The 27,430-nt window shown below is 31.9% G+C and overlaps 1 protein-coding gene and 1 long non-coding RNA gene across 3 annotated transcripts in view; both read right to left on the reverse strand.

Annotated features, from left to right (window-relative positions):
* The window catches only part of LOC127739089 (slit homolog 1 protein-like), a 296,950-nt gene that overhangs the window by 30,846 nt on the left and 238,674 nt on the right, over nucleotides 1-27,430 (reverse strand). The window lies entirely within an intron of this gene.
* LOC127739095 (uncharacterized) lies at nucleotides 1,457-9,875 on the reverse strand. Its single transcript, XR_008000283.1, has 3 exons — nucleotides 9,777-9,875; nucleotides 4,127-4,309; nucleotides 1,457-1,522 (listed from the first exon to the last, which is right to left on the reverse strand). It is a non-coding gene; the product is annotated as an uncharacterized LOC127739095 (long non-coding RNA).

Consider the following 27,430-nt stretch of genomic DNA (forward strand, 5'->3'; position numbering starts at 1 on the left):
TGCATATGTACATTCACGGTCCTACAATATGTCTATACATATATTTGAGCATTGCACAAGTTCATGTTTTTGTTTGACTGTTGATGACGTCTTTATACTAAATCCATTTGATACTCGATGTTCACTGATTTATATTCTAGTCTTATATAGAAATAAGAAGAAGTGGTATGATCGCCAATGAGACAACATATAAACATGTTTTTGTATTAGTTGTTATTGGCCCTGAACTAGCTTTCGGTAACTGCGAGTACTCTCATATCGGTTAGTTGTTTTTGTATTTTCTATTGATCTGATGAGTAAAGCCCTTTTCAAAAGAGAAAAAGCGTTCCAAATATAAAAAGCGAAAAGAGTTTTTAGAAGTCCATACATAGATAATATCGCTGTCACAATATTTCATTACGTGCTTCTTTAACCGTTCCACTGCTTAAAACCGAACATGTGTAGTTGAAAATTTCACTGTTGCTGATTTTAAGAATAGTACAGTTTATGAAGTGTGTCGTGAAACTTACAAAGCATATGCATAGTGGGAGTAACACTTTCCGATCATTTATTGTTAAACATGTTATTTCTTCAATCTTATATCCGATGTAGACATCGGTGTACTTGAAATTACATTTCAGTTATGACCATTGATCATAAAGTACTGACATAAATCTTCGAAAACAATGTTATTTCCTTTGCTCGGAGCAATCAGCAGGTTTTCCAGTATTTATTTACTTTTTTGTGTCTAAATATTGTTTTACTAAAACGATTTCGTAAAAAAATACTTTCGAAATATTTGATACGATTATCAGTTGCAACAAGATTAATTGTTAGGACAACACCAATGATTTTGATCAGCATTTTATTTTCTTAAGTTGAGTTTAGTTGAAGTAAGAGCATGTATTTCCAGAATATGAAATAACACAACAAGCTCACACAAATTGAGAAAAACTTACAAGTATTGCAGATTTGGCAAAGTCATAAACGCGCCTGTCTCAATTGTTGATATGTTACACATTCGGATTGATCTAAAAACATCAAATTGTAGAAATGATAATTATGTCTTTGTAAATGAACAGTAAGACTATTGTACATTTTAACCGAGTAATAATAACAAAAAGTTACTAATTTAAGTGCATCAAATGGGCATTTCGACACATAATCATTTCAAAAATTATATAAAAACAAATGTCAATAAAACAATTTTCTTATTTTTTAGTATCGACTACTGTGTTAGAGATGTTTTCAAATGCAAAATTCATAAACAGAATGTACAAGTAAGACTTCTACTTTATTGATATGATTTTTTATATGCAAGTGGAAACATAAACATTCAGAAAACTCGGTATGCATCATTTTATTATGTTCCATGTGCATTTTCATTTTCTTCTCTTTTCCAATAAAAAGAAAAGTTATATGTACAATAAATAAACAATTGTAATATGAAATTTAACTTAATAATACATACACTCTAAGAAGTAATGCCATATTTTGAAAGGTTCCTTCTTCCACTATAGTAATGGGATTACTATTCATATTTCTGAAATGCATAAAAGCAACAAAATATATATATATTTATTTATAGTTCGGAATCACATGTATTTGTTTTGGTAAAACATGCTTTAGAATAAATGTAATGGTTACAATGGTTTTCCGTTGGATGGAATTTATCGCATTGCAGGTATAATTCTGCTAATTAAACAGGTATGCTATTATCGTATGATCTGGCTCGTGTTTTTCGTGCTTGCCGTTTTCATATAAATTAAATGTAATTTGTATTGTATTTATTCGAAGTTCTGCTTTACGCCGAGTAGCATACTCCTTACAGCTGCTTTGCTTGTATAAAGACCACCCAACCCACCCTCCCCTGAATCGAATATTGGTCTTATATGGAAAGTAATGGTTATTTATCATTAACTCTGTATTTCTTGTTTTGTAGATTGATTTATATTTGTATGTTTTGACTGGATGGTTGTAATTGAGCCTGATATGTCTGACTGTTTTATACATAAGTAACGACTGAGAATGAGCCGTAATGTGTTTGAGAAGTGCAATGAACTGATTTTTGAGAAATTTTATTATACATCCGATAACAAAATTATGCCACTTTCACAAGGAGAGCTAATTTCTGATACATGTTCTGAGTTTTTATTTTATAAATAATTTATGTTCGTTTAAGTCTGGCGAACTAGAGCATAATTAACGTTAATTGCTTTTATCCTGCAATTGTGTGTCTTATCATACATAAATAGCCCAACATGTATTGCTAGCCTGTATTAATGTACTATACATATATCGCTATCGCTTTAAAGCTCCACCCACTGCCGGGCTAGTGGGCGGAGGAATATGTTTGTGTATTACAGTTGACGAGTTTTGTATGAACTTTCCTGACCTCAGAATGTGTATTGCAATCGCATTCCAATGACGTATTGCTCCGTCTATGAGTGTTCCAGTCTCCGGTGCGCAACCCACTTTCTACTCATAGACAAACATGAATAGCAGAATCAACTCCATTTTCTACGGCGCCTATCTTCAAGTTCAATACTTTAATGTGTTAATCACAACATCAACCATGCAACAATGTCAAAAATCTGTGAATGCACGGGCAGTTCGAAACTCTGAAGCGTAGGATAATTCAAACACATTTGTCTTAAATCGGACAATGCTTTGTTATTTCTTTTTACTGTTGAAATTAGTTGTTATGTTATGATAAATAATTATTTACTTTGAGCGATGTATTATTGCTGACCATGCGAGATTCTTTTCGGCGTACCAGTCATTAGCTGATTGTGTGATTTTTTTTATATTACTACGCGGGTCTCAAAGGGTTTTAAATCGAAAATAAATGCAATAAATGTGAGTTTTTCTGTCTTTCAAAGCAAAAACAATGTACAAAACTAATTGCAGGATAAAGACAATAACTGTTCAGTGTCTTTAAATATCAGCTGTATTTGTACTCGGCTATAAACAGGAGTAATAGCTCGCTGCAGGTCGCATTACACCTGTTTCTTAGCCTCGTACAAATAAAGCTGATATTTAAAGACACTAAACAGTTATTGTCTATGTATATTCAGTTATTATCATTGGTTAAAGAGGCAGTTAAACATCTGTTTAAACTTTGCTAGTGATAAAGAGTGCTAATGTAGCTATCGACAGATTGCCAATCACATAGTTAGATTAAAAAATGCGACTGTCATACGAGTGATATTAGCTTAGTATAAAATCAGGTTAAATGCAATAAATGTGAGTTTTTCTGTCTTTCAAAGCAAAAACAATGTACAAAATTAATTGCAGGATAAAGACAATAACTGTTCAGTGTCTTTAAATATTTGCTGTATTTGTACTCGGCTATAAACAGGAGTAATAGCTCGCTGCAGGTCGCATTACACCTGTTTCTTAGCCTCGTACAAATAAAGCTGATATTTAAAGACACTAAACAGTTATTGTCTATGTATATTCAGTTATTATCATTGGTTAAAGAGGCAGTTAAACATCTGTTTAAACTTTGCTAGTGATAAAGAGTGTTAATGTAGCTATCGATAGATTGCCAATCACATAGTTAGATTAAAAAATGCGACTGTCATACGAGTGATATTAGCTTAGTATAAAATCAGGTTAAATCAGCCATTATTTACATAAGGAAATGCTTGTACCAAGTCAGGAATATGGTTGTTTCCATTCCTTTGATGTGTTTAAGGTTTTGATTTTGCCATTTGAGAAGGGATTTTCCGTTTTGAATTTTCCTTCAAGATCGGTATTTTTGTAAGTTTACTTTTCGCAATGACAATTCTATGAAATATAAATGCGATGGACATTTAAATTGCAGAGTAGAACAACTAATTTGTAGAAGACATTTTTGTTGATATTCAAAATCAAATATTCCTTTGTAACATACAAAACAAATAAATAGAACTCTTACGGTCCTGTTGCAAGTATACGTTTATCTTCCCCAATCGTGTTACATATCTTTTCTGTAAAGAGTTTTGACGACGGCTGATTGTCTTTTTCCTCTTTTTCTTTATGTTATGATGCTGTATATTTTTTTTCTCACTATTTTTACAAAGAAGCATCAAATGATCATAATTGTATAAGTTTCAAAAATAACTAATGGTAAATAACGGAGAGAGAAAAAAACCCATATTACATGTAGTATGAGTCATTTGTGAAGTTTCTCGGAATAACGGTCAGTCCTCTATTATCACAATTTACAGTAACCCCATTGCTATTTGTGGTGCAGTAACAATTGCTGGGACATGATAATACCATGTCAGTTGACACTGCGATGACAAGTATAGTAACTGCTACATTATAGTACATTATCTTCATTCTGAAATATGAAACAGTGATCCACAATCTGAGAAATTTATAGTTAGAATGTACAAACACGGATCAATTCATGCACATATCATTGGATTTTGATACAGTCAAATAACTTGTCGGAAAAGTTGAAATAGACAATGATAACATAAACGTGTCGATGCATCAACTCGACTAAGACATATATATCTGCCCTGGATTGAAACAGATGGCAAGCATTATGAAAACTTCACTCGACATCGATTTGGCGTCAGCAATTCAACATAATATCTTACCAGCTGCGTTCGTCATGAACATGATAAACTACAAACCAGAAATAAGACATCATATACTTTCTATTGACTATCTGCTGAGTAGAGACACCTGTATTTTAGAACACTATTACATACTTCCGGTCGTCTAATGGTTTCATTTAAGACATGACTTCATTGCAGGACAACGAAACACCACAAGGTATGAATCTGACGAACTCCTTATTCGGATGTTAGTAGCAACCTTGTTGGACTGCTTTTAAAATTATACCATATAAACCTGAATTTACAATAACTTAAATACATGAATAACACTAGAAACAGTCTATAAATTTGTTCAACGACCTTTTTATTACAAGAATGAATCGTCCAGTAAGCCTAAGAAGAAAAAATATCAGTCTACCTCTGAATATAACACATCAAACACAAAACTCGTTAACGGCAAATATATAAAAATAATGAATATAAAGCAATTAATGAACAGATACATAGTTGTCCTCTCCTCTCATGGAATTGCTTAATTTTTCCAATTTGATAAATAGAGACAGACTTCCACAACATTTTGCTACTCCTTTTATTTTTTTTTGTTTACACCATGTACACATTTGATTTATGTTTTTTCTATCTTTTTACATGTTCCATGATGGTTTGTTAGTTTTATTTGTTGATTTATTGGTACGTGTTTAATGCCTCTTTCAGCACTATTTCCTATTTCGTGACAGTCAGTTTTATTGGTAAAGAAAGTCGGAGTGCACGGAGAGGACCACCAACCTTCGGCAGGAAAACTGACAATCCTAGTCAATCAAATAACAATAAGGATACCAATTTTTCTACACCAGAGGCGCATTTCAACAATTAATGTCTCTTCAGTGATGCTTTAAGGTCCTATAATACTCAGTAATCGGGAGCAAAAGAAAGGACAATTTGTGACATATATACCGAACAAGACTGCGACTTTTGATATGAAATGTATATTCTTTTTTATAACATTTCATGAAGTTATCGAAGCATATAATTCACTGTGTCTAAACTACACCGGCAAAAAATGTTTGGACTCGATGGTATCTAATATCCGGCACGGTGACGGAACATAAATAGACAGAGAAAAGGTAAGTTTCTATTTATTTATTTGTTATTTTTATATATATACATATATAACTATTTTCTATTGTGAGATGTAATATTTTCTACAACCGTTCTAAATTAACGGAGAAATAAGTAAAAATGCATGTCAAAATGACGAATTGAGCGAACCTTGCCTCGATTTTGTTTAATATCTCATTAAATTGTTCACATTGTACGGAAAGAAAGATATTGACATTTTGATAGCAAAACTAGACACTTTGAGCACCTCAATACTTGTATTTCTGTTTATGGAACGAAAGAAATGGGTCATGTCAAAATGGAAGGAGCCGGTTTTGTCAATGTTGTTTACTACACAATCACCCGGTTTTGTCTATGTATATCACCCGGTTTTGTTTTGTTTTGAAGCCACAAATTTATGAAAAGCAACGCTAACACGGATCAATACATTGTCCATCGAAAGAAATTCAACATATATGTTATTGTAAAACAACTTCACTTGCATTTTTTCACAAAAATAAATACTTCATATTATTTATACAAGAGTGTACGCACTGACATGTAGCGACTGCTTGAATGATCGTAATTGAATCTATTTTGAAGATCTGTAAGATAAATAATTTAATGAAAGTATCACATAAACTTAACATTGTTCATGGAACCATAAAAAAGTCAAGGTCTAATGAAACCTGCCAGACGGACATGAACACATTACAATCATTAAAACAAACCAACCAAAAAAATAAAAACTTAACATTTACCAATTAATCAATAAAATAAGTTAAAGGCCACATAAATAGTCATGTGGCCATATGGGCAAATATAGTTGACCTATTACTTATGGTATTAGAGATACATATTTGTTTTTCGTTTATTTTTTGTACATTAATTAGGCCGTTAGTTTTCTCGTTTGAATTGTTTTACATTTGTGATTTCGGGGCTTTTTATAGCTGACTATGCGGTATGGACTTTGCTCATTGTTGAAGGCCGCATGGTGACCTGTAGCTGTGTCACTTGGTCTGTTGTGGAGAGTTGTCTTATTTGCAATCATACCACATCTTCTTTTTGTTATATTGAACACGAAATGTTAACCTTGATCATGGATATCAACCATTATCAGTGTGACATTCACAGCTATTCATTTTGTTAGGAAATCGCTGAACTATGAAAATGAGGTCCAGGGCAATGGCCATATGACAGATAGAAACATCGTAAGATAAAATATCTGTGTGCGAGGTATGTTGCAGTCAGGCCTTCTAACTTCTGACATATGAAGCTTCATACAAATAGTTCAAGCCGCCACGAATTTGCATCCCTTGGTCTCGCATTTCGACGATTCTAAAATATCAATGTGAATTTTTAGAATAAACATGATAATCCTACTCACATACATCCAATTTCGGGGGTGTCCCTGTTTTCTTATTTCTTATAAAATTCTAAGTTAGTATACGATTTAGTTATATAACATTAGTGACGAATCCAGGCGGCGTATAGGTCGCACGCCCCCACCCCCACCTTTGATGGCCCCAAAAAAATTAAATCATGTTTTTTACGATTTTTTTTTAGCTTAAAATTGTCCAAAAAAATTATTCGCCCCGCTACGCTCGGCGTTATGTAAGTTGTTTGAATTACGCCCACTTTGGAAAAACATAAATCCGTCCCTACATATTGTCAATAATATATTGACCAACGTCAATGTACGATAATCATAACACAATGGAGAGAGAACAGAACCGTTTATTTATAGAACTATTAATAAAATAACCATTATTGCATTTTCTTGATGGCCTGAGACTATTATACAAATTTATACTTAGTATTATCCTTTTCTCACCATAAACATTCATTTTCTATGGCGATTCTGCATGCATATACATTTGTCTTCTTATTATGTCTTATAATAAACACTTAGTCTTAAAAAGCTTTATTTTAAACGATCAAAGGAAAGATTAGATTGGATCACTTATAAAAATAACCATCCTGTTGTGCAAGAAAATCAAATATCAAATGTGCGTGTTTCAATTTTTAAGACCGTAAACTGTAATTTCAAGTTTGATCACTTACATTTACATATTTCATATAAAAAACGTATAAAGAACTTAAACCTCAATTTGCGTTACAACCTTCATTTCTATTTATTTCGCAGTTAAAGTATTTTTTTAAATGCAAAGCGAAATTATAAATATTTTTGTTCCAATAAAGTAGGAATTCAAGTGTTTACAGATTCAAATAAATAATAAGTTGTCCTCTGAAGGACTCGTTTTCCAACGAGCCACCAGACTCCTTTTAAACGCCGAAGTTCAATTATATTATGTGATTATGCATTTTTTTTCTTTGACAAAACCGGGTTCTGCCTTGTGAAATCTAGGACAAAACCGGGTTGTATACATTGACAAAACCGGCTCCTTCCATTTTGACATGACCCATTTCTTTCGTTCCATACACAGAAATACAAGTATTGAGGTGTTCAAAGTGGCTAGTTTTGCAATCTCCATGTTAATATCTTTCTTTCCGTACCTTTCTTTCCGTACAATGTGAACAATTTAACGAGATATAACACAAGTTCGAGGCAAGGTTCACTCAGTTCGTCATTTTGACATGCATTTTTACTAATTTCTCCGTTAATCTAGAACGGTTGAAGAAAATATTACATTTCACAGTAGAAAATAGTTATATATGTATATATATATTTTGATATCATAAAAATAACAAATAAATAAACATAAACCTACCTTATCTCTGTCTTTTAATGTTCCGTCACCGTGCCGGATATTAGATACCATCGAGTCCAAACATTTTTTGCCGGTGTAGTTCAGACACAGTGTACTTATAGTTTACTAATGTTGGCATAATCTAAACAATATGTCACGGCGTAGATTTTAGACGTCAAGATACTGCATGATGAAGTAAAAGTTAATGCTAAAGAAATATCGTCATAAAAGGAGTTACAGAACAACTCCTTCAATTGTTCTCCAAAAGACTTGTATTGAGTATACGTTAGCAATAAATCCCTGTGATGAACAAAACAATACAAACCAGTAACAAAACAAAAATTGTTATCATATGATGTATTAATTTTTCTTTCAAAGACAAATGAAGGGAAATCTTTCAACGAGTTTCGTTAAAGCTAGTTCAAAACTTTGAAAAAAGCAAACATAGTCCTTAAGTACAAATCTCGTTTTTTTTAGGTGAAATTTATTTGTCATACGTAAACGACAATACTCTGTAAATCAAATACTTTATAAATCATGAAAAAATATCAAGAAAAAATGTATGCAGTTAACACTTTTGATTGTCCAAGACTATGGCAAATTGGGACAGTACAACATTTATCGTGAACAAATCAAGAACGGCGCACATACTCGGATATAATCTAGACGAAATTATTTAATACTTGTTCAAAAACTTGTGTAATGGATAATCATTTTAAAATCGCTTTTATAAACACCGAGACATTATTTTATATGACACGTTTCTGTGATAATTTTTTTTTTGGGGGGGGGGGGGGGGGGGGAGTAAGCAGGCTTGATTTAGTGGATTTTAGTAAATTGCATCATGCTTATGACTATGAGGAATATTCCGAAGAGTAGTGTATGGCATTAGTTATATATATAGTACAGGTTCCAGCTCCGGTCAGGGAGGAAGAAAAGAACTAGATCTACTCTAACATTATAAGTTGATTATCTTTCACTTTATAAATATTCTAACACCAGATATTTCCTAATCATATGGAATCCGATGGACAATGTATAGAGTGCAGTTATCACTTCGCATAGGCAAACTTATATCTATAAAAGTGCCTATTTATAAAGTAATTAAAATTTTTTTTAGAGTCTAATATTTTAGTTTTGAAATTATTTGTAATTAATATAATAACCACATTTACTAATTTATTGACATTTGTACTTGAACTTTGTTTTTCGAAATACTAGTTACCTTCATGATTTCTAGTGTTTTATATGTTCCTATGATCGCAAAAAAAATACAAACTATGTCCCTTTAAAACATTGCCCGTTAAATATCTGTATTGAAATTAAAAGTTTGTGTGTTTATAATGTATTTTCAGTCATTGTCACTCAATTAAAAATTCGTACATGATTTTTCATATCTAATTTAGATTTAAAGGTAAAAAATCAAACATACCTTTCTAACTTCTTTCCTTAAACGTTATTTCATTCAATGTATTTTGTTTTTTCAACAGCTCCGTATTATAGTTATGAAAGGACCCCTACATTTGATCAAGGTAAGATAACACTGTGTTGTCTATTTAGTTTAATCAGGTAGGTGTCGTGTATATGTCAATTAGTCATTTTTAGTTTTCTTATTTGTAATTCGGAGTACTGGATAAAAGCTGCAGGATATGAGACAAGAATAAATGTTGATCTTTCGATTTCATATAAATATTCTACAATGTGGAAAAGCATTTCATCCGATACAAACTAATTCTTTGTAGTATATTATGTAATTATCTATCAAAATTCATAACATGACTATTTGGTTCTTATAGTAAACAGACAGTACAACACCAATAAAATGCAGGTAAAAGACAATTCAAAACACTAAATCTCCCAAAATCATATGAGGTACACAAGAACACAAATGTACGTAGTCTTGTATTATATAAATAATACATATTGAAATACGAGATATACCAACAGTTTTCTATTAGCATCTAACTTACATAATATTGTATTTGTATAGTGGACGAATTATACATTGTACAACTTGGTTAATACATGCGGCTAAAGTGTCCTATCTGTTTCCGAGGGTATAACGTCCAGTATGCAGTGCTTTGGTATTGGCATGGTTGCAATGTATACATTCGTTTGTAATTTTAATCAATAAAGTTATGAATTGCGTTTAAACATACCATGTTCATCATCGTAAGTCATTGCATTTAAGACAGTTTTGATTGTTTTGAGTAGGCTGGTTGATTTTTTTTTCAAACGTTTTATAAGTAGGGCGTTGTAAACGTTTTGTCACAATCGTACATTATGATCACTTGGTCGCACACAAATATCTTTATGCTTTTGTTTCTTAAAATCATTGTTAACTTCTTTATCTGTTAGATAACATACTATAGTTTACACCATTGGATACCGATATACAAGAAAAGTTTACATTGTGTGTTTAGAGGTTAGCAAAATACATCGCATTATATCATACCGATGATCAAATATAGTTGGTTAATCGTTTTTAGCCTAAAGGCACCCTTAAGCTTAAACAAATGGATACGTAAATATATGAAGACGCGACGATTTTGTCATACCTCAGCACTTCAACAACATATTTAGTTTCAAACAAGGTCTATTAGTGGGATATTTGTTTGCGTCCACTATAAACAAAAGATTTTGTACTTTTATGTTTTTATATGAACAGATTCTTTATCTTCTCTTGATCAGGATGTTTTTTTTATACCTGTAAATTATATTTTGCACTTGTTATCAGTTATCTGAATCTATGTGTTTTGATAAGAACAATAGAAAGGATATGTCGTTTAAAGTTTTATACTATGGACAATAATGAATCACTAGAATTCAACATCTATATAGATTAAGATAATCCGATGATTAAACCCTTGTCTCGCTCAGGGAAATATGTTACATTAGACATGACGAAATATCGAATGGTTGGTAATTGTATGTCTAGTTAATTTCCCCCGAAAATCTTCCATTGATTTACATCTCCATAAAGTTTGATTAATCATTAGCGGAAAGCTATAAAGCTATATGTATATTAGGAGTTGTGTTTACGACTTTCCTTCCGGAAATTTGGGTGACCAATGTTTTTCAAATATGTACTTTATTTGATCTTTTTAACCTCTTTAATTTGAGCGTCGTGTTTTGTAGAAGGAAAGCGCATCTGATGTACAAAATTGTAATCATGCTATCTATGATTATTTTATTTACAAGGTTTATCAATTGACATTGACAGATAGATTAAAAGAAAACTGACAGACGAACTTTGATAAATATATATGTGTATATATATTTTGCCTGTATGTAATGACAGCTTGAAATTATATCTTGTCCTTCTGTTTGCGTATGATTAGGAAATACTAGACATAAAAAATATCATAGATGGATATAGAGCATCAACTGAACAACAATTGATTATATCAGAGTCTTTCTTGTTCCTGTCACTGTACGGTAACACCGTCTGGTATTGTACATACCGCCTTTTATATATCATATAACTTCAACTGATTAAAATCGGCTTTTACTTCGGAATGTTAAATTTCTCACATGTGTTGAACAACGACGACTACTCACAATACACATTCAAGTATTCTGAGTGTCATATGTTTTTTTAAAACATACAGGCACTATAGATTTATATTTATATATGAAAAACTCAGATCAATGTCCTGTCTTCAATGGATGTCCGTTCTTCAAATCGATGTCCAATCTGACGTCATAATTGAGCATGTTTGCAGATTGAGGGCCGGTTCTACGCGCCTCTAATCGAAGTATTTTTCTGATTTCAAATCGTATTTATGGTTGAGATCTTATGACTTTAAAACAATATTTATTTCAAATTGAACTAAAACAGTAATTTGATTTCATGGAGAAACAAAATATGATCGAGGGTTACAAGTAATAATATTAATTTTCAAATGTCTTTTTAGTAATTCATCTGACCCTTTGCTATGGCAATAAAGCTATATATTGTTGTCATATTGTTCGAGGATTTCAGTTAGTTTTACTAATAAGCTATTTCCTTGTCCCACGTTTGGGACCTCTTCAGTACTTGACCTATGTAATATCTATTAGCTATCTTTGTTGTTGAGTTGCTGTCTCACATAGACTCTCTTCTATAAGAATATACAAGGAATTAGACAACGTAGATCGAGTTCATAAATGGTTTCTACATATTAAACTATTAATGTCGGCGGATTTATTCTTTTGTCAATTAACCATGCGCGTTGTTTTATCTAAGTTGGTTTATTGAGACCGAGCCTTGTTTCCATTTTTGTTTCTTTTCATAACTCAACTATAAAGTCATATTGGTCATCGATTTGTGGTTAAAAATATTAGATCCTTTGTTATGAGGATGTTACGTCAAAGGACGTCAAATTGAGGAACAGACGTCGATTAGAGAACGGACGTCGATCTGCCTATATTTGCAATGATATAAATTGAAATACAAACATGCTTAACATATTAGAAAATAGTGTTGAGCTCACATTTTTCGTTTCAGGACTACCAGTGTATGCACTGTAAACATCTTTTTGAATTTGTTTTTAAAAGACATAAAAAATATGAGTTAGCATGAAAACAATGCGTGATATTTCTTTTAAAAATGGTTTAAAAGAGAGACGAAAGATACCAGAGGGACAGTCAAACTCATAGATCGAAAACAAACTGACAACGCCATGGCCAAAAATAAAAAGACAAACAGACAAATAATAGTACAGATGACACAACATAGAAAACTAAAGACTAAGCAACACGAACCCCACCAAAAACTGGGGGTGATCTCAGGTGCTCCGGAAAGGTAAGCAGATCCTGCTCCACATGTGGAACCCGTCGTGTTGCTTATGTTATTACAAATCCGGTAAATAGTCTAATTCGGTAGGTCACATTCGTGAAAAGGGAAGGGTATTGTAGTTACGACATAAGGAACATATCCGATATTATCTGTGAAACGGTTATTCTTTAACGGTCAAACAACTCGTGATAGCGTCCGTAAAATTTACGAAGGGATGATTTTAACTTCACCATTTGGAACTCTTGGTTTAATAGCTTCCTTGTGAGCAGCAATCCTCTATCAAGGAAATCATGATAGGAAATACAAGCCCGGGAATATCGTATCAATTGGGAGATATATACTCCGTATGCAGGCGCTGCTGGAATGTTGCTACATAGAAATGGAAAGTTCACAATTTGGAAGCTGAAATCATCTCTTTTGTCGTAAAGTTTTGTTTTAACCTTCTTTATCAGGATGTTTTTTTTCAATTCGTTTGAAAGTACTTTTTGCTTTTATCAGTTACATTTATCTGTAAGTTTGAAATGAACAATAGAAAGGAGATGTCTCCAAACTTAAATTTTAAACTTCCTTACAGGTGCACGTTTTCTCATTACTTTTTTTTATCATAATAATAAAAAAAACGTGGGAAGTATTTTCTTGCTTAATCAGAAATGAATACATTCGATAATGCATTCACACAAGGTTAGTTAAATGACATAATATTTGTCAGCACATTACATAAAATCTTTCAAAAGAGGTTTCGCATTTCTGAAGAAGGATCATCTTTAATGCGTAGTGCAATTCATCATGTTAAGAAGTATGTTATCTTGCTCTACAAAAAAAAAAGGAATGGTTGGCAATTTTATTAAGTATAAATAATTTTTTAAATCCTGAATGCTATTCATCCATGTACAAATTTGTGAAGTCTACAAAATTGAAAACCTACTAAAAGTGTTCAATAAGTGAAATTATGATCCGAAGAATTGTCATTATTGCATACTCATATAACAAAAATGGATGGGATGATACAAAATGTACTGTAGATTCATTTAATTTCGCGGATACCAACTTTCGTTGACTCACGAAGAATTGTATCTTCGTGGGAATTTGATTTCGTGGTTTTGCCAAAGTTTGCAGACAAGCATATAGAAAATTTGTACTTCGTTGAACATTTTAATTCGTGGTTTATTTCAACCCACTAAATCCAAGAAAATTGGTATCCAACGAATAATGATGAATCCACAGTATTACGTGCAGACATAAAAAAAAAGACTAGAACATTTTTGTCATGCGTAAAATACAGTTAGGATTTTATCTTATTTTGTATGCACTGTTCACAAACATTTTAGAACATTTATCCGTAACCCTTGTTCTCTTTGATGATTGTTTTATATAAAAAAAGAAGGATAAATCTATTGATTAAGAATGTTGAACTAGGATTTTTTTTTTATTCTAAACTGAGCATATGCTATAAAGGGACATCTGTCATGCGCAATGAAATACGAATGTACTATGAAGTTATTATCCTTACTCTATTCACAAAAGCTGAAAAGCGATAACAAAGAGTTGTTCTTAAAATGTTTATTGGTAGATAGATAGGACAAAGAGAATAACAATCGTGAGATGATTTATACAATCATTTGATCTACATTTAGTTTTCTTTAAACATTCATCAACACTAACGTTTTATTAAATGCAAAAATGCAATACACGACTGATCTTGTAAATCAATTGTAATTTTACAAATGTAAATATTGATTCTTTTTTTTATTGAATTACTCAACCTAATATTGGCAAAAAATAATGGTGTGAAAATTTAAAATGATTATTTTTAAAGAAAAAGTATATGAAACTCGTTCATTTAGCCATTTATATCTTGTTCTTTGTTCTCTTTTTGTTTTACTACTAGCTTTGTATCCTACTGATTTATTATCAGTATCCGAGTTTAGCGACAACTTTTAGTTGAGAATCAGTCAAGTGATAGATAATTTGTTCACTTGAATTCACGATATTTAATAACTATGCTAAAGGTAAGAATACAACTCCTTAAGGCAAATATTTCATAGACGGATTGGTTTTTCATATGAAATGCCCTGATGGTGTCCTCCTCTTTTTGTACTTTATATATTTGAAATTCTTTCTTCTCAGGTTTGTCCGATGAATATTGTTCAAGAAACAAGTGTTGTACGCAAGTAAATTCTGTTACACGTATTTTTTCATATAATATTGCCTGTTATTTTTTCTTTAACAGAATTATGTACACTTATTGATATCGAATACTGCATACTTGTTATCTTGCAGTATTCATCGGGTAGCGGTTTCCTATTTGCCTGGACGTTGACAAGTTTCAAGTTTCAAGTTTCAATTTTTTATTTCTCAAAGCTCTTAACCAGCTGGGTATGTAAACAAATACAATTGGACATAAATTAACACAATATAACAAAATAGGTTGATTCAATGAATAAGTTAACATTGATATATGATAAGCATTTCTAAATATATGGAAGACGGACGTATTATGTATTAGAGAATTGATAAGGAGTAGTGGCTTCGTAAACGATAATCAACGAGCGAATTTAGTCGCAAGTTGATTATCGTTTCCGAATCCACTACTTCTTATCAATTCTCTAGTTTTACCCATTTCTTTTCAAACGACTGTCTGTTTTACGTTTTGACAATAAATCAACGGAATTTCATAAAGATAATTTCGTATCTTCTCTTTTTTATTCTACAATAGTTGGAAATGAATATATCCACACCGCTCACATCTATATGTAGACATTCGACAAGTTAACATAAGTTTAATATAACTTAAATGGGGTGTTAGCTCCCCTTTTGAACACCAAATTTCATATTGATTAATAAATATTTCATTTAACGTTTAATATTTACATATTATTTAAATTGAATTGATTTTGGTATTTATGATATTTTTAAAAAGACATATATTAGTATACAGAATTTATTTATCTTGTTTTGAAAAGTTTGAAAATTTTAATTACCAAAATTTAGAACCTTTGAAATTTATATATATAGTATTTAGCAAAATTTATAATGTTGTCTGAGGGCCGTACGATTCCAAATCTAATAGGATAGCCGTTTCATGTTTCTACATTTCATGTTACATTCCAAAATAAAGAAAACTATGTGCTAAAGGTTTTATTTGAATAATTATATATAAATTTTGTTTAAACTGTTTCCGTTTTATTAAGTTTAGATTATTTTTGGCATCTATCGTCAATTAGTCAATAAGCTAGTATTATCTGTGGTACGTATTCCCAAATCGCCAGTAGAAATACTCCTGCTACAGATGTATAATTATATTGATTTTATAAATGTTCAATCAAGCTGTTCATAGCCGTGATCGTTCCGTCGTTGGTAACGAAAGTCATAATGGTGATATTAACAGTACGGAGTTCAAACCTTGTACCCGGAAAAAAGTTTTCCATCGTTATTTTTTATTTTTTTCTCGACTAAAATATTGTTTTAATTTTAGAGGTGTTAGATATTTCATTTTCATAGAATGGCGACGATTTTGTTTGTGTATTTTACTGTTAAAGAAGTAGTTTTACGGTCGTGGCCTTTATATCAGACTTTATTCAAATAAAAGTCCGTTCAATAATGTTGACGTGATTAATTTTTTTTCTCTTTGCGCTAGTTCGAACCCTTCATATGAAACTCGTTTTTGAGAGGATAAAATATCGTAAGTTAAAAGTTCTAATATGAGTTATCTTAAAATAACACAGTGGTTAGTGGATTCTTAAAAAATAATCTACAGTAAGAACTGACATCAGAGAAATGGGTTAAATAAACATAAACATCATATTTGAATAGATGTATGGATATACAGTAACTTCAATCATTTTACTAAAGAAAGTATGATTTTACAAAATTTTGAAGATTTGAAAATAATATTATAATTAACTGATTTAAATAAAGCATGAAATTTATTAACATTTGAATTTGTAGTGAATTCTTTTGGCAATGACATTTTCCTCCTGTTGGAACATTGGAATAAATAAAGAAATTCGTCACCTGATGAAACCGATGTAAAGTTTAAGACAGATACATAACGCAATTGAAGCTTAATCCTATAGTTTTTGTATTGTTTTACTTGTATCATTTTCTGATGTTGAAAAAATGTAAGAAATGGGAACGCTTTGCATATATTTAACACACTGTGTGAGCAAAACACAAATACAAGTGTTTACTTTGCCTATGTTAACAGATGTTTGTAAATTTAATATAAAAGGCGGCCTTTCATGTATTTCAATAGGACAACAACACAACTAAATTAGGTTAACATTTAAATACGTTTCAATGGCTTTATAAATGTAAGTAAATAAGACCGTTTACTTCATTTACATTGTACGTTGTTTGAATGTTAATGAAAGATTATCATTTTTTTCGCTATTTCTTTGCATATATAGGATACTAATACAAACTTATCATTTAGTTATTGACTAAATAATGGGTTTTGAGATATATGGTGCAACGAAGTGCCTTGCCCTTATATACACGAGTAAAGAAATGCAAATCAACCTTTTCGTGCAGTATAAAGGCCAGATGACTGCCACCCTTTTACAAAAATAGTATTTCATGGCCCGTAATGCTATGAAAATGCTTTATGATAAATTCATTGTACACATATTAGAAAATATTCAACCAACTGTGTAGAAAGATCTTAAACAGCCATGTTTGAAATCTTTAATGATTTTAAAAGATCATTTAGGAAATATGGAGTTGTAGAATGATAAATACATTCACAAAGTATGTAATAATTTAAAACAGATCTGTCATCCGTCATGTTTGCTTTGTCTTTGGTTAGAGGGGGGTGCGGTGGAATGAAATTGTTCAAAAGAAGAGCTAATAATTAGTATCTCAATTATTTGTAAAACAATTGAAAGTTCTTTTCCATAAAAGTCTGGTATTTGTAATGTACTCTTTACAGGTTTTCATTTGCTATGCGACAAGCATACCCTATTAGACTTTCACTTTTTGTCACTTGAATTTTCTCGATCGATTGTATGATAGTTGTAATGTAGACTTGATGTCTTTTCATTTCATATGTAACAACACTATCTTCTAAGAAGTTTGATGTTTTGCACTTTATAACCAAATCCAACTCATTTTTAGGGACAGGAATTTGAACTAACTGAAATTTTCAGAAATTGAAGATGAGTATAAATATGAGTTTGCCATAACAAAACAAAGAAAAATAAGCAGTTTTAAATTTTCATGTTTTGCCTTCACTTAGTGAGTTTCATAAGTTCTATATATAACATTGATAAGACATCACTTTTTTAAGTTTACTTTATGGGGTCATATCACTTTGAACGTCTAAATGAGCTCTAATAAAAAAAGGAACATTTTAAGTCCCCTTTCCATCCTAAACTGAAGGATGGGTTTTTTAGTGCAAAAAATTAAAACTTCTAAGATGACAAAGCTCTTGCATATCCAATGATAGTCCATAAAGCGTTCATTTCAAATATCACGTTTCTGTCTCCCAAAAAATGGTTTGGTAGGGTCATTGATTGCAAAAGATGAATTTTCTTATAGGTAAGGATGTCGCACATCAACTGAAAGTCCGTAATGTGTACATTTAAAACAAAACAATTCCTGTCTCTCAAACAATGAGTTGAGTGGGATTATTAAGTGCAAAAGATCCAACGTCCTACAAGATGGTTTTGTCATATATCGAATTAAAGAACATGAATGTCTACATAACAACTATCATACTACCGATCTTGAAAATTGAGGTGGCGAAAAATGAAAAGTTTAAGAAGGTATGCTTGTCGCATATCAAATGAATGGTCGCAAAGAGTAAATTACGAATATCAAACTTTTAAGGGAAACCCTTACAAACAATTGGGATACTAGTTAAGATTATTGTCCTAAAGGAAGCACAAAATGTCTATTTTAGAAAATGCAAACCAGTATAACAAAATATCGAACTTCAACTGTTTTTTTTTAATGTTGTATTTCCGTTATATCTTCTGTGTGACTCCTTATGAAAACAGATGTGGTTTTGGAAAATAAAGCAAAGAGCTACTTCTTAAACACACTCTTACATGTGCCACATACGAGAAACATATTAAAAAAGGGGCAATAGATGGAATCATTTCAAAATTTTGTAGTTTCTTCTAATTTTTGTTATGTGCTCATAATACAGACAAAATATACAAGCTTTAAAACCGTGTCTCAGATGTATGGCACTAACTTGTATAGGAAAAACCAGTAGTGTGGGTAGCATGTTGTAAGAACTTGATTGGTAATCATTGGAAGACGGAAGGAAGAAACTTCAACTAATCTTATTTTACAAATCGGTAAATGATCTTGTGGATATACAATGCGACTATTAACTCACATCAATGTCAGCAAGAAAAAGATATCACATACCAAGAAATTCCAGCAATACTCATCCAAGACCAATTGTTTTTTAAAAGTACGTTTTTTCTCAGGAAAAATAACCGCTTAGAACTTTTCATCAGCAACTGTAGCTGAGGCTCTCTCTTTGGTTTTCTTCAAGAGGTAGCTTCCAACACACTATTTCTTGTCTATTCAGTCCCCCCATTTTCCAAGTAAGTCAAACGATGGACTGCAGCTATGCCGGTTTGGATCATTTCCGTGTTGCACGGAAACCAGTTTGGTTTCAGGCCAAACGAGCAAAACGCAAATGGATATTTCATAAAATTACTCTATTTCTGGACCCCACCAGAAGCGTTGGGTATTGGTCAGAGTTGACAGTTCAACGTATGATGTAGATAGATTCCTCCACCAAAAAAAAAAAAAAAACCAGACTGCCACGATATAGTCAGATGTGATGAAAATGGCGTTCAACGCCAACATTCAATCAATCAATCAGTCAACCAATATATTGTTGTGAAAATTTAATCAAAGACAGTGTGCTTGTTTTAACAAAAGCTATAAAATAAAAAAAAGGAGAGTATTATTTTGACAAGATATTTCAATTTGTTTTGTATATATGAATATTACACATTCATTTGCAAAGTATGTAAGAACATTTGAACGACATCCTAATTTATATAAAAGTTTACAAAGGGGTTTCATACTTATCGTTTTACTTGAATAATTAAATGAATTGCAAGTTCATTGATCAACATAGTCATGATAGTATTGCAACATCCGTGAATATGTATGACATTACTGATTTCTCACGATATCATTTCATTAATTTTAAAATTATATTATTCAAATTATATAGTCTCATATTCAAACTGACTTCTCAATATCATGATGAGATAACAAATTCGGGTGAATACCCCATATCCGAATAATTTATAAAGTTATTTTATACACTTTAAATAGTTTTTGGTAATCTAATGTTTAACGATTAAATAGTTTTGACATGACATTACTATAATTTTACAAATCCTATTCTTATGTTTGTACGTTTGTACAGATATCATAAACGTTCTCCAAAATAAATAGTAGGATTTATCAAATGTATTGTATTACAGATTCACATAGACTATCCTTGGACAAACGACTAAAATCTGAATTATGATACTTATCTCTGCTATAATACAAAGATTAATGTAATGCCATCTATATACGGTTTAATATCTCTTTAAAATAATACAAAGTAAAAATAAGGAAGGGTTAAACAACTGACATCTACGTTCAGCCATGTCCATGATTTTGCTGAATAGACGAAATTTCATCTTTCAACAACATTTTTCATTATCTTAATTACTTTTTATATTGACGAGTGTACGTTTATTTACAACCATTAATCACATATATTTATTTGTTATTTATTGCATCAAAATAGCTACCTTTTGATAATAACCAACAATGCTTTGGGTTAGGTTAAGCTACCAACATAGTGTTAAGTATGTTCAGTCTAACGTCAATATTGCTTGGAATAAATAATTTTATAGTACCAACAACATGTTGGTAAGTTGAAAACGGCCTTTACCACAGGTTTGAACGGATTCATTTGCTTTATTTGTAATCATATTACGTTACAACTAAAGATCACAACTTCTGGGTTATACATGTGTATCAATAATCCGACAAATTACAAAATGCAAAATAGATTTAACAAATTGGCAATTAGATTTAACAAATTCTATCAAAAGTGGACCCACAATCTCAGTGTAAATACAAAAACAATACAAACATTTAGACAATGACGGGACACTTTAATCTATTTCTGAGATAAATTAAAAACATATATTTTATTTAACAATTTACAATAAGGCGGAGGTGCATATTCCCCTGGGATAAAGCAAAAGGTGCCCTAGAATATGGAAGCCCATTTAGGACCTCCAAAAAATTATTTTGGAATTGAGTTTAGAATTTGAAAAATCGAGATCCCGGATTTACTCATTACGTAATCATATAATTGTATTCGTTATCAAGAATAAGGATTCACAATGACGGATAGAATTATGTGACATAAGCTACATATATTTTTGTAATTCGTTATCACAATTTTAAGAATACATTACCACGGATTTGAAAATATATTATAACGGATTTAAATCATGATGAAAAATCACATAATCGTGATAACCATGATAACTAATTCCACAGATCCGATTTTATGAATTTCGTCCGTGATAACGAATTATAATAGTTATAACGAAGAACAAAGTTAGTGATAACGAAAATTATTCCGTGAACACGAATTACGAAAATTGGTAATAACTGATTCCTCAGTTTTAATACCACAAATTAAATCCGTGAAAACAAAGCAACAAAATTAGTGATACGATTTTAATCAGTGAAAACATTTTTTAAATGTAATCCTGAATTCAAACCGTCTTTTTGAAATGGGCTTCAATACTAGAGAAATTTAACCATACAGTTACGAATATATCTCTGATGTAATGGGGGTTATCTGAATACGTTTTTTTTTAAAATGTTTGCAACAATTTATTACATGAGGTGGAATGGGCATTAAACCATGGGCGCATTGAATATGTCTTGTCATGGTTAGCAAATATACCTATTGTTTTATGGTAATCATTCGTAGAATGGGAATATGAAGAATAATCGAATAATCAAACAGTATCAATGCATTGGATATTAGATATATTTTTCTCTAAATTCATGTTTGAAAAAAAATCTATGAAATATTTAAAAAAAAAAAATGAAGAAACACATACATAGTGTATTAGAAAATAAGGACAAAGGTTTCACTGACCAAGCCTCATCGCTCACGTTTTAGAGACATTTTCGTAAGTACTGTCAATTGAACAACAAACAATTATGAAATATCTTATCTACATTAAAATTATAAACCGTGCTTTCAAAATTACCAATATTTGACCCTCTATTTTCGATGAGTTGTTGTATTTTTGACTTATAGGAAGAATGCACTTCATCTTCACAAAGACAAAACTTATTAGTTATTTGTTTTGTTGATACAAAATAATTCTTTTTGACAGCCGGGCATCTCTTGTGAGGGTCTTGATGGGGTTTACAGACTAGAGAATAATTGCCCAAAAAACTTAAGAATAGAAAAATTTTAGCAAAAACAGTAAAAAATAGACAATAATTAGATGCAAACATTAAGGATAACTGTGAAAAATTGAAGAATTAGGTGATAAAATACTGATTACAAAAATGAACTATGTACATAAAACAGGAAACAACAATTAAATTTAAAGATATAATGATTTTTGTGAGAAATTTATAGGGTTCTTTTAAAGATAAAGAAACATTCGCAAAAAAAATAAATAAAGAAAACAATAATGAAGGACCATCTTGTATAAGATTTTAGCTTTTCCTCTCCCTTTTTGATGTTCTTCGATAAGAAACAGTTTTGTCTTTATAATAATGAAATACGATCAATTTCGTTAAGATTGACGTACCTTTTAAAATGGCCCTATTGTGAAATAAATTCAGGGGATAGAGCACTACATGTACGTCTTTGATTTTAAAGTAAAATCAATCTTTAATATGAATTCGTAGGTGCAAACGCATGCACCCACACAATAAACATATGGTCTCCAAAAACAAGAGAGGCGTCTATGCTATATAAATCATTATCTTAAACGAATATTCCATATAGTGGTTCATGATCTGCTTACCCTATTGAGAACATATATGCATGCTTTCACCTCCAGTTTTTTTGGCGTGGTTTGTGTTGCTCAGTCTTAAGTTTTTTTATGTATTGTTTTGTTGACTCGCTTTTCTTTTTTTGTCTTTTGTTGTTACCTATGGCGTTGTCAATTTCACCTCGTCTTATGAGTTTTGAAAGTGGCAATGGTATCTTTAGTCTCTTTTTATAGTTATTGATGTTTTTTTTTCTATAATTTTAATTGTTTTAACTAGACAAAAAAGACGGAACGTATAAATTGGCTCAGTTCAGTGGATATAAACATGATAAATAACAAAGGTAACAAACTTTTTTTTTCTAAATTAATGAAAAAAGTGAGAGTCATATATTTTCATGCAGTCGAGAGTTTGTGTAGTTTTTCAATGGAGTTGGATTAACTGAAAAGTGTTTGCGTATAGTTATTTGTGAGGCACACATTTCTGAAAGTGAAAAGCAAAACAAAAACCTGTTTTTATAGTCAAATAGTATACAGAAGTTAGTCAGTTTTGCCCCCGGAACCGGGGCACCTGAAGTTGAACAGGCGCTTTATTCCAATTTCTGATTTCCGTAATTCTACTACTGATTAAGCTTAGCGAACCCAAGTAGGCTTCTCTAATTAACCACTTCCATTTGAAAAATTTCATCAAGACAAAAAAAAACCATTGCTATTATGAAAACTGTATAAAATATATGAATTTAATATGTAATGCATTTGGGATTATGGGATTATAAAGAGAATAGAAAAGGGACAACTAATGCATTTGTTTTCACAAACAAGGGTCAAATGAGTATAGAATTATAGTCGCTTAAAGTTCTCCTGTCTCATATTGGAGAAAGGTGTCTTTTCATACGCAATCACGTATGATCGAAATGCGAACATTCATTGAATGCATTAACCAGTTTTTAGACAGTGCAAAACATTTAACTTTTTGTCATTTGTCACTTTCGACCGGACCCTCTGTGCTAATGAAATTTATTGAAGGTTAAATACTATGGTATCGTCTTAAATGTGGCTAAAATGTTTGGCATTTGACTTCAGAAAGCAACCGCTAGTTTTTTTCTTGTTGTCTACAGGGAGATGGAAAACTGTATGATTTTTTGGACAGCCACCAGTTCATCTGAGTAAACAGTATGTCAGCACTAAGATAGTTTTTATTCCCAAAATGTATAAAAAGGTCATATGGTCATCGTTAATCCAAACCAAACTTATGATGGAATTAAAGCTATGTATTGTCTTTCGGACACCGGGAAGCAGCACAAAAGAAGATGTGTATAACCATGATATGGCACATTATTGTAAATCCTGCCTTACTTAAATTATATCAAAATATGAAATAATGTGATAAGATTGCTACGACGTCTTTTTATTAGGTCGCACATCACAAAACAAAAGGGTGCGAGACTTTTCGAGTTTGTTCCGTTTCTTATCATGTCACCTCAATCTGGTGATCTATTTTGTTAGTTTAAATGGTGCCTAATGACTATGATAATCATTCATATTCGTGAACTTGCTGGACCAATTTCATTCAAGCAGTTAATCACCGTTATATAAAGATAAGGAGATGCGGAATAATTGCCATTGAAATTATTATCAAGTTACAATGAAGTGGTAGTGTAATGCCGGCTTTTCCCCCTTTTTATAGTAAACCTATGTCTGTATTGTTTCTTGAAATTATTGAGGAAAAACGATAGATGTTAGTGAGATGTCTAATGTTCAAGTAATGTCATCCATGTTTACAAACAATATCAACATTACGGGAACTTCCCTTGTGTGATCCATGGTTGACGATTGGTAAACAATATGTAACAAGCTCTGCCATTGGTCAGTCAAAAGTATAAAAGCAAAAACAACAACAGAACCGAAAGAGTGTTCGGTTGACAAAGAATGGGAAGTGACAAACTTTAATAGAAGCTGGAATATGTCTGAGAAATACAGACAAGCGTTGAAAGTTAACTTTAAGATTGTCGGTGTCGGTGACGGTGCTTAATACGGGTGACGGTGACGGTGACGGTGCTAAATACGGTTGCCGGTGACGGTGACGGTGACTGTACAGGTGACGGTGCTATTGAAGTGATATTGAAGGTGCACATTAAGTGTTCTGTTGGCGGTTCCGACATAATTTATATGTCATTTAATTTGTTATACTAAGTAGTTGTCTTCTATAATGTAGTAGGGTGGTAATATCCTTCAATTGAGATTATAGAAAGATTCTAAATAAGTGAAAACCTTGTTACTTGACTGTTGAATTATAGACTAGTTTTGTATGTATATGTAAGACCAACCATTACCGGGGACCTGGCCGGACAAGTGAGAGAGCAGTCGAGGATTATTTTTGATATTAATAAAATATGAAACTTTATTTTATTCAGATATTTTATTTCACAACTGAGAATATATGTAGGACTCGGAGATGCGATGGGGACGCTGAAGTGCGATGGTGACGCTGAAGTGCGATGGTCTTCGCCGAAGTGCGATGGTCTGTTCGCTGAAGTGCGATGGTCTATATATGTCATTTGTTACAGTTTCATACTAAACGAGAGATCTTTCTCTTTAAATTTGCTGCATTAGGACATTATTCTGCGTTAACAGTTTATCTTTACTTTTTTACTCTCATCTGAGATTACTTAATTTTTTTAAGTACTCTCAGCTCTCATGAGTTCCACGTTTACCGTAATATCATAATACGGAAAGTCTCTCTGCGGACCCATATGTAGTTAGAGAATTGCAAGCTCCATCGTACATAAAAAAAAACTTCTGTAGATATCGAAAAAGGATCTCTTAAAAATTCCCCCTGTCTACTTATTATTTACCTTTTCCGGTAGTACTAAAAATTTGTTTACAAGTTGTATTCATGTTGAATATGCAAAAAACATTCCATATTTTCTCCAGTTGCAGTAAAAACGACCGACGGTGATAAGTTTATAAGGCCCTTTTTAAACAGCTATCACATTTTTAGTCATTGAAATTAGCACTGTTTTTAATGGAAAATAACCTTAGTATGTAGTGTCTTGAATGATTGTATGAACATTGGTGTATTTTTGTCCAAAGTAAACTACAACGTTACAATTATGACTGAAAATATTTATCATGACTGTTTTTAATTAAGCGGGTTAATATTCTCGATGATTTTCTTAATAAACATAAAAAGCTGCTTCTAACAAACAACTTGAAAATTTCATCGACATGAAAAAAAAACATTGAAAATATAGTTTATGTAATCCATCGCACTTCAGCCCAACCACCATCGCACTTCGGCGTAGCTATAAACAAAATAGCGTCACAATGCCACCATCGCACTTCAGCGTGATCAAAAACGCACTTCAGCGTCAAACCATTGCACTTCAGCGTTACCATCGCGGTTCGGAGTGCCATCGCGGTTCAGAGTCCTACATATATAAACACAAGTATACGTTTTCCATTTCTGTAACGTGTTTTGGTCCGACGGTAAACAGTGGACGTCGAACCTTACACTTTATAGATCATTTTACTCTCTTTTTCTTTGTGACCCTGTGTTCTCTGGTGGCCGACTCTAGCACCAGGGAGGCAGCGTTTCAATTTGGTGGCAGCGGTGGGATTTAATACTAGAGTCGTGTTGAAAGTTGGAATTGATATAGCTTGTTTATATCAGGCTTATATCTTGTAAAATATGGACGATTCGGATGTTATTTCGTTCAAGCCCCATCTAGACAATAGGGAAGACGATGAAGAAACGCCACCTGAAAATAATTTTGAAAGTTCCCCTGTTAGAATGTCTAGAAGTAAAGGAGCAACGGATAGAATGATTGCAGAGACTAGACTGGAAATGAGAAGGTTTTTGGACCAATGCATGTCAGATTTCATTAAAAGAATGAAAGAAATGATATCAAATTTTGAAACGAGACTTGTCTCTACAATCTCATGTAAACCTTCCGAAAATAGTATTAGGGACGTAGTAAGTTCCCTAACATTTTCTAGAGAAAGGGATGATATAAGTAATAACAGTAATTTAGTTGATAGTGATAGGTCAAATGGCAAACATGAAAAGAGTTTTGAAATAAAACCCCAAGTTTATGACGGTAATGATGATTTAGAAGAGAATTTAACTCAATTTAATTTGTTAGCAAAATCGCACAATTGGAACTCAAAAACAAAAGCTTTGTTATTGGCTAGTAGTTTGTCTGGCGGAGCACGGGCAATTCTTAATGAAATCACGGAAGTCGATCGTCACGATTTTGACAGTTTGGTCACGTCTCTTAAGAATCGTTTTGGTTCAGT

Source organism: Mytilus californianus, unplaced genomic scaffold (genome assembly GCF_021869535.1).
Source record: "Mytilus californianus isolate M0D057914Y unplaced genomic scaffold, xbMytCali1.0.p SCAF_4, whole genome shotgun sequence".
Lineage (NCBI taxonomy): Eukaryota > Metazoa > Mollusca > Bivalvia > Mytilida > Mytilidae > Mytilus > Mytilus californianus.